General features: G+C 34.7%; 1 long non-coding RNA gene across 1 annotated transcript in view; it reads left to right on the top strand.

Annotated features, from left to right (window-relative positions):
* The window catches only part of LOC128251594 (uncharacterized), a 7,533-nt gene extending 5,953 nt beyond the window's left edge, over window positions 1-1,580 (top strand). Inside the window, exon 3 of the long non-coding RNA XR_008267197.1 lies at window positions 567-1,580. This is a non-coding gene — a long non-coding RNA (uncharacterized LOC128251594). The remainder of the gene's footprint in view (window positions 1-566) is intronic.
* Window positions 1,581-8,536: the final 6,956 nt, after the last annotated feature.

Below are 8,536 nucleotides of genomic sequence, written 5' to 3'. Positions count from 1 at the left end.
GAGGAGGAGATGGTGGTGGTGGAGGAAGAGGAGATGGTGGTGGTGGAGGAGGAGGAGGAGGGGGGAAATAGTGACTGTTATTTAAGAAGGCAAAAAAAAAAATGAATATATATAATTATTCACTTATTTGTTATTCAGAAACACTATAAGAAAGTAGCATTTCCTAAGTTGGGAATGAGTTCACTAAAAACGACTCAGAGCAATTATATTCCATTTGAGCCCCGAAGTGTAGGACACGCCAATCCAAACAGATATCTGGAGACGAAATAAACAGCTTACTTGCAAAAATCTGCATGATACACTATGTTAGTTTTGACAAGAAAAGGTAACTAATGGCCATGACACATATCAAAAATTTATCTCTAGGACAAAATCTGACAACAACTACAAATATCTATGTGTGTGTGTAGGTGTGAGAGAGAAAGAGAAAGAGAAGGGTTTGATGATGTATTAATAAATACTGGATGTACCAAATGTGTAGAGTGAGTACAACCTACAATGAGCAATTACCACTATATGTCAATGTATTATCTTCCAATAAATAATAATTTTCTTTCAAATCACAGGATCCATGGAGCTGGTGCATATCTTTATCATCATCATTTAAGGCCTATGTTCTATGCAGATATAGGTTCGACAGATTGACAGGATCCGATGGATTCAAGGACTGCATCATGTTCCAGTGTCTGCTCTTGCATGGTTTCTTTGGCTACCCTTCTTATCGTCAACAACTTTACAGTGGGTATTGGTCCTTTTTTTTATGCCAACAGCACTAGTGAGGTCACTATGTAGCTTATAAGACTACAAATCTAGAGGTGGCAGCAGGTTACTCTTATGCTAGGAAATGAGAGAAGGCGAAAAACCAGGTTCTTGTAGAAGAGGCTACATGGCCACTCAATTAAAAGAGAGGATGAGAATGATCTTCAGTTTCTATAATGCTAAGTGGACAGGAGCCAAACTTTTCTGTGGGTAGGATGATTCCATGATCTGACGCTGAGATAACAATATACAATGTTGTCCTTGGAAAAGACTTCATCAGTGCATATGTTTGAAATAATATAAAATGCTTTTACACTTTCCATGCTCAAAACATTAATATTTTTTCTTTTCCTATGGAGTTTAATAGCTGACTTTATTAACTGTTTTTTTTTTCTGCTTCATTCATTTTTTAAAATCTATTTTTTTCTTCTATTATTAATTTTGCTGACACAAACATCTACTTGGCTTGCTTGGATTCTGGATCAGCTGTAAGGTTAATGTGCTGAACTACTAACTAGTTCAAACCTTACTACACCCTTTGTGCTATGGCCCCTGTACAAAACATGTAACTTCACCCACTCAAGACACAGGTTTCCTCACTTATTTCTTGGTTTATGGATTAAAATAAGACAGGACTGCTAACTATAAAAACAATTGATTTGGTAAAAATATTCCACCAACACATTGATGTAAACTGATATAAAATAAATAAAGTGATGCACCCATAATTTCTCTATAAAATGTAAGTGTAACATTAACAGAATTCATGTAATTTCTTGACACAAAAAATAAAAATAAAATGATAAGAGGGAAAAGGAATTTTCAGCATGTAATCTTTAAAAATTCATGAGTTATTTTTAATAACTTTCAGCTGGGGTATATGGACAAATCTTTGAATATATAAAAGACAAATTTGGTCAGGGCAAAATGAGTAAGACAAAATAAAGCAAATTTGTCTCTTCAGTTCTCCAGCATTACATTTGAAGAAGACTCATATACATTAATATCCATCCTTAGACACCAGAAAGATCAGAAATGTATCAAAAAATTTAAATATCTTGGTCAAATGAAAGAGTATCATGGAAAAATGACGTGGTATAAAGTTAATGAAACTTGACTAAATCTACAAACTCAACATAAAATATTCTCTATAGCTTTTTCACAATCTGCTAGAGTGGCTCTCTTTATGATTGATATATATATATATATATATATATATATATACACACCATGCAGTTTAAGAGAAGAAATTACTGAAATTAGTTATTGTTCATTTTGCTCCAATTTAGACACAATTTTTTGAAAATTGAAAAGTATGATATTAGACATTAGTATGGGAAACAATTGATTTGGACTCCAACAGAGAAAAAATATTGATTGTTAAATACCAAAAATTATTCAGATATTTTATTAGCAACCTCAATTACAATTGGATCAATGATGAGTAAAAACTTCTTGAAAAAAAAAAAAAAAAACCTGTCACCTGACTATGTTTCAAACTCTCTCAACTTCAACAACAACTATGCTGACCAATTTACACTCCTAAATATAATGCAGTAATACAAAATGGTAATGCAATACTTGCAATGTAATAATTTCAAACAGATAAGGAGAAAATACGGAGAAATCAGAAATTACTCACTTTACACCCTACCCCATATAGTTGGGCATAAGAAACATTAAATGTGGTGTGCAAGAGAGACGACTGTGCTGGTATGGTCATGTGTTGTGTATGGATGAGGACAGCTGTGTGAGGAAGTGCCACTCCCTAACTGTGGAAGGAACATGTGGAAGAGGTAGACCCAAGAAGACATGAGATGAGATGGTGAAGCATGACCTTTGAACATTGGGCCTCACAGAGGCAATGACAGGAGACCGAGACCTTAGGAGATATGCTGCAATTGAGAAGACCCGACAACTAAAGTTAGATTGCAGTCATGCATGTCCAGCTCAGTTAAGAGTACCCCTGATGCGTCGGGCAATATGATATGTTTGAGAAGACCCCTGATTGGCTCCCATGCCGGTGGCATGTCAAAAGCACTATCCGAACGTGATAGATGCCAGGACCGTCTCACTGGCCCCTGTGCTGGTGGCACATAAAAAGTACCATCTGAATGTGGCTGATGCTAGTACCCTCTGACTGGGCCCTGTGCCTGTGGAACATAAAAAGCACTATCTGAATGTGATCGATGCCCGCTTGACTGGCTCCTGTGCTCGTGGCACGTAAAAAGCACCCACTACACTCTCAGAGTGGTTGGCGATAGGAAGGGCATCCAGCTCGAGAAACATTGCCAGATCAGAAGGTGGCGAGCTGGCAGAAATGTTAGCACGCCGGGTAAAATGCTTAGCCGTATTTCGTCTGCCACTACGTTCTGAGTTCAAATTCCACCGAGGTCGACTTTGCCTTTCATCCTTTCGGGGTCGATTAAATAAGTACCAGTTACGCACTGGGGTCGATATAATCGACTTAATCCATTTGTCTGTCCTTGTTGTCCCCTCTGTGTATAGCCCCTTGTGGGCAGTAAAGAAATAAGAAACATTGCCAGATCAGATTGGAGCCTGGCTCTCCAGACCTCAGTCAAACCGTGCAACTGATGCCAGCATGGAAAACAGATGTTAAACGATGATGATAACATATGTGTGTTTGTGTTTGTCCCCCATCCACTAGTTTTAGTTCGTTTACATTCATGTAATTTAGTCATCTGGCAAAAGGAAGCGATGGAATAAGTATCTGACTTCAAAATAAGTATAGGGGGCTATTTATTCTACTAAAGCCTTCAAGGCAATACTCCAGCATGGCTGCAGTCGAATGACTGAAATAAGTAAAAGATAAAGGATAAATTTTTATTTTATAGATAGTACCTGAAAGCAAGTTTTCAACAGTATTGGACTTAATTAAATACACTGAAAATTTCCTATAAGTTGCCTCCCTTGACTAGTTTAGGCGAGTGGGAAAACTGCACGTCTTCAAAAATTTCATACACGATGTATGTATTTCTTGTTGATATTTATCAGTATTTGTACCTATAAAGAAGCAAGATCATTTGTCCTTAAGTAATTAGTGTCCAAAATGTTGTGCATACAAGTAAAAGTATTTATCATTTCAGTCAATATATAGAAAATGATTTCATCAATTTCTATAATACTAAGAGAACAATTTAGGTTTTTAAGTTCAGTTCTTTCTAGAAGCAGTTGAATGATGTAAGTGAAGAACATTTACATCTTTATAAGCGATATGAATTTTGTAGTGGGTGTAAAAATTAATCAAACATTCCCTAGGAATGCAAAGATAGATGAGTAGATAGATAGATATTGATTTTATAATGGGTACACCATGTCCCTGTATATTGTTGAGAGAGCACTAAAAGAGGGATGGCAATAGGAAGGGAAATTTTTCAGAGGTTGTAATCCTCACCACACACACATACATAGATATCTGACTATATATATTTGTATATTGATGTTTGATTTTGTATAGAATTATATATAAAATCAACATGACATTAAATTGAAGGATCACTTAATACTTTTTAGTTGAGAACATATTTTTTCAGGAATTTTTTCAAGAAAAAAGTTGACAATGACTTTAGTCTTGGCTTAGTAGCCATCATTACATATTCAACTAATATTGTTATTAGTTTTAGTTGGACAAAATGCTTAACAGTATTTCACCTGTCTTTACATTCTGAGTTCTAATTCTGCCAAGACTGACTTTGCTTTTCATCCTTTCAAACTCAATGAAATAAGTACTAGCTGAGCACCGGGGTCAATGTAATTGACTAGTCCCCCACCATGATAAGTATTATTAATAATAATAAAGAAATCATTAAAAAATAAAAATTAAAATTAGATAAAAAAATTATTAAGGGGAATGTTCATAACCTTTGCAAACTGCTTTTAATTAGTGAGGTTGATGTGGTTGGTATCCAGCTTAAACTTCTGTAAGTTATATCAGGTGGAAAAAAAATGTGGGCAGGGAGTTCCAATAGGTAGTAGTTGTAGTATTAGTAGTAGTGGTGGTGGTAGTGGTGGTGGTAGTAGTAGTAGTAGTAGTACCTTAACCCCAAGTTAACCTAACTGAACATCTGTAATCATAGGTATTATTACAGGTATTCCAGCCTTGTCTATTTCATCATTTTTTTTTCTGAAGTTGCATCTAAGATTACCTTATCCAAAGTGTCCTTTTCTGACACACTGAAGGTGTGATATGAGAAAGAATTTGCTGCTATTTCTAGCATGCTAAGCAGCTACACAGAGGTTTTCTCTTTGGCTCAAGTGAACCAGTAGTTGCAGCATGTTAGCAAGTGTAACATTGCCAATCAGCTGGCTGGCCTTTTATTTTGGATACTAAGGTGATAGTGTGTAGCAGCAAAATGATATCAGGTATGTCAGCAGTACTCTGATATGGCCTTTAAGAGCCAAAGTATTTTCTATTTCTGAAAAAAAAAACTTCATCTATGGGATGCAGTTTTGGGCAACGTTGTATGTGTGAAGTATCTACTATTAGATATGGGTATGAAGTCTAGCATGATAATAACATTCAGGGTTTTAGCTCTGTAGTGCTTATGAAGTGTTGTGACAGCAAAATATATGCTAAAATTTTAAATTGTAAATTCACCACCACCATAAAAACGCATGTAATTTTAGAGATTAAAAATTAAAAGTAAATGTAGGTAATTGAAGAGTAAAAATAGCGAGAGAATTTGAAAAATTACCATCAGCTTGCCTTTGAAATGTTTAAGAAAAAGTGAGAATTTGTGATTGGTTGTTTTCTCTTTTACTCACTATGTCTGGAGGAAGACACATGGACTCCCAAGACTAGTAATATTAATGTCATTAATGTTTTGCATTAACTGTTGCAAGATGACACCTGCAGGAAACACATGAGAAGGAAGGGAATTCTAGAAGACTAACATTGTAGAGAGGAAGGATTGTGAGCAGAGGTTAATGTAGGGCCAAGATGAGTGATGTAGACACTAGTGATGAAAAGAGAAGCAAGTGAGTTGGGAGTAACAAGAGTGGAAGTAACTAGAGTCACTAGCTTTGAAGAGCAGAGGCCATTGTAGTAGCTCTAGAGAAAAGAAAGGAATGGCATATTTATCAACCATAGGCTAGAGAATGTCTGTGAGTGACATAAAGTCACTCAGTCAAGTACCTTTCTGTAGATGTAGTCTTGGAGGTCTCTGTGCTACAACAGCACCAATACCATTCCAGATATATGTACAATACTTTATTATGGACCTCAATGACACTTCATAAAATGTCAGTAATTTTGGGAGTCTGAAATATTTTCAGCCCCTGAAGAGAAGGGCCAGTCATTGAGATGTAGTTGTATATTAAGTAAGTAAGTTAAAGAAAAGAAAGCAGTTGAGAAAGTTTGTATGCTAGAGAGTGAAATGAGCTACTGTTTGGGATACTCCAAACAGACTGAATTTCCCTAGAAATCTTTTGGTAGTTCTACATATTCTGCTCCACTGAGCTACAACAAATATAACAATGGTGATAATAATTTCTTTTTTCTTACCTGTTTTTAGAATCTGCTTCTGCGGGAAGTAAAAGCCATTGTATTGTTAGAATATACATTAATGACTGAGTTATATAAAAGGTTGAGGAAGATCTGAATCTATAGTGTGAAGTCTGTTTAAGTTATAAGTAAACTCCAGAAAATTCGGGTGTCAGAAGTTATTCTTTTTGTTGACGCAATATTTTCTAATGACTATTGACCGAGCGACTAAAATACAAAGGTTCCTATTGAATACTTCATGATCAAACTGTAAATAAGTAAGTGTTTCTGTATTTCTGATTTGTAACATGTAAACTATCTGAAAGTCTGTAATATTGATATAATAGTATCAGTTTCTGTACATTATTTGTATAACCAATAACCGAGGAAAAAATTTAAACTCATGAATTTGTTACACTGAATGTGTGTGCCTTAATTTAAACTTAATGAGAAAACCACAAAATACAATGAAAAAAAGATCCTCCTAAATTGTTATTGACATTCATTTGCAAAATATACAGGGTAAATTTTCAAGTTATAGTTAAGTGCTGTAAAAGTCAATACAAAAAAATAACCTGCAAGAAATAAAAGATCTACCATAACCATTGTTGAGCTAATAAGGTAACTTTTATATGGTTGCCTGGCTTGCAAGGAAAACTAACCAACTCTTCTGCAAATCACATCCAACTGGCTTAAAGATGAAGACACATTGCATATGATTCTGGTTGCATTGTGTCTGAATGGAATAATCATAACTGAAACTCTGCCAGATCAGACTGGAGCCTGGTGCAGCCGTCTGGCTCACCAGTCCTCAGTCAAACCATCCAACCAATGCCAGCATGGAAAGCAGACGTTAAACGATGATGATGATGATGAAATGCTTTTGATCGTAGATCTTCTAAGTCAAGGCTGACCTAAAGCTAAACAACACTGTTTTGCTATTTAAAAAAATTTTTTTTTACAATATTGCCATGAGATAGATAAGGCATTTTACTCATTGCTTTAATCTTTTATACTCTCATCTGTGAGGCCGAGCATCTAGAGATCTGACCTCACCATGACATCCTTAGTATTCCATTGTCACAAGAGCCTTTCACCTTTTCACCAAGCATTCATTGTCCATTTGCATATGCTCAGTGTAATTGACTCTTTAGCATACATTGGCCGATATTTTTAATAGCTGCTCACTTACCTCTCTTGTACTTTGCTATTCATAAAAGTTAACATTCAACATCCAGTGGGTGTATAATATATCCTTGCTTCATTTCTCTCTTTCATATTCAAAGACCATTTTATTAACTTTTTTTTTTTGCAACCCTTTGACAACCAGGCTATAAGAACTGGACCATTAAGATATTAAGTTACCAACAACTGCATTATAGCCTTAATATAATGAATGGAAGGGGAAACGATAGTCTATGAAAACATTTATCTGTACATGAAATTCATTACTGAAATTGCTTCTAATCCTAACTTACATCACATAGTACTATTGTTTTCCAGAGATTAGTTTTCTTCATACTCACTAGACTGCAAGACATGGAACTCTGAAGAATCTTATCCAAATTATCAAGTGTAGAGTTTTTGAAAACATATTTTCTCACTGAAATATGGCATCTGAAGTTGCGTGTCCATGCAAAAAACTAAACTGAATCGTACGCAAGTTAACCATATCCTGTAGATGAGTATCATTGCTAAAACTAAGATATTTTCAATGATTTGATTCTTCAAAGAAAAATTATCAAATTATTGGAAATAATTTAGGTTAATTTTCGTAGCTATTCTATTTCCATTTAAATCTATTTCACTTTACATTGTTAATGCTTTTGATAAAGGCATGAGCATCATACAATATCACTCCACCCCTCCATAAATTTGTAACTGTATATAAAGGAAAAAAGAATATTTTGTATTAATAAGGTTTATGATAAAGTTGGTTCTTGGAGAGACATTGTACTTTTTTTGTTTTCAATTACTGAGAAAGACATTTGCACTATTACAATCTCATTTTTCCATTCTTGAAAATTCAAACCTTCATGCTTGTTTGTAAGAATTTAATACACACTCTCTCTCTTTGTAAGTTTTCAGTTCTCATGATGGAAGTAGCATGTATTGTAAAAATTGAATTCTCTTATTTAGTAATAAATGAGTGTGAATACATTTAATAATGGTAGAATATTTCAATGATAGTAATCTAAGAAAAATAGTGCTTATGTTGTTGAACTGTCTCAATATAGCAAGCTTATATTCAGCAAACTCACTTGTGGTTTAAAA

Source organism: Octopus bimaculoides, chromosome 2 (genome assembly GCF_001194135.2).
Source record: "Octopus bimaculoides isolate UCB-OBI-ISO-001 chromosome 2, ASM119413v2, whole genome shotgun sequence".
Lineage (NCBI taxonomy): Eukaryota > Metazoa > Mollusca > Cephalopoda > Octopoda > Octopodidae > Octopus > Octopus bimaculoides.
Note: the sequence above shows the minus strand (reverse complement) of the source record. Positions and strands in the feature narration are given on the sequence as shown.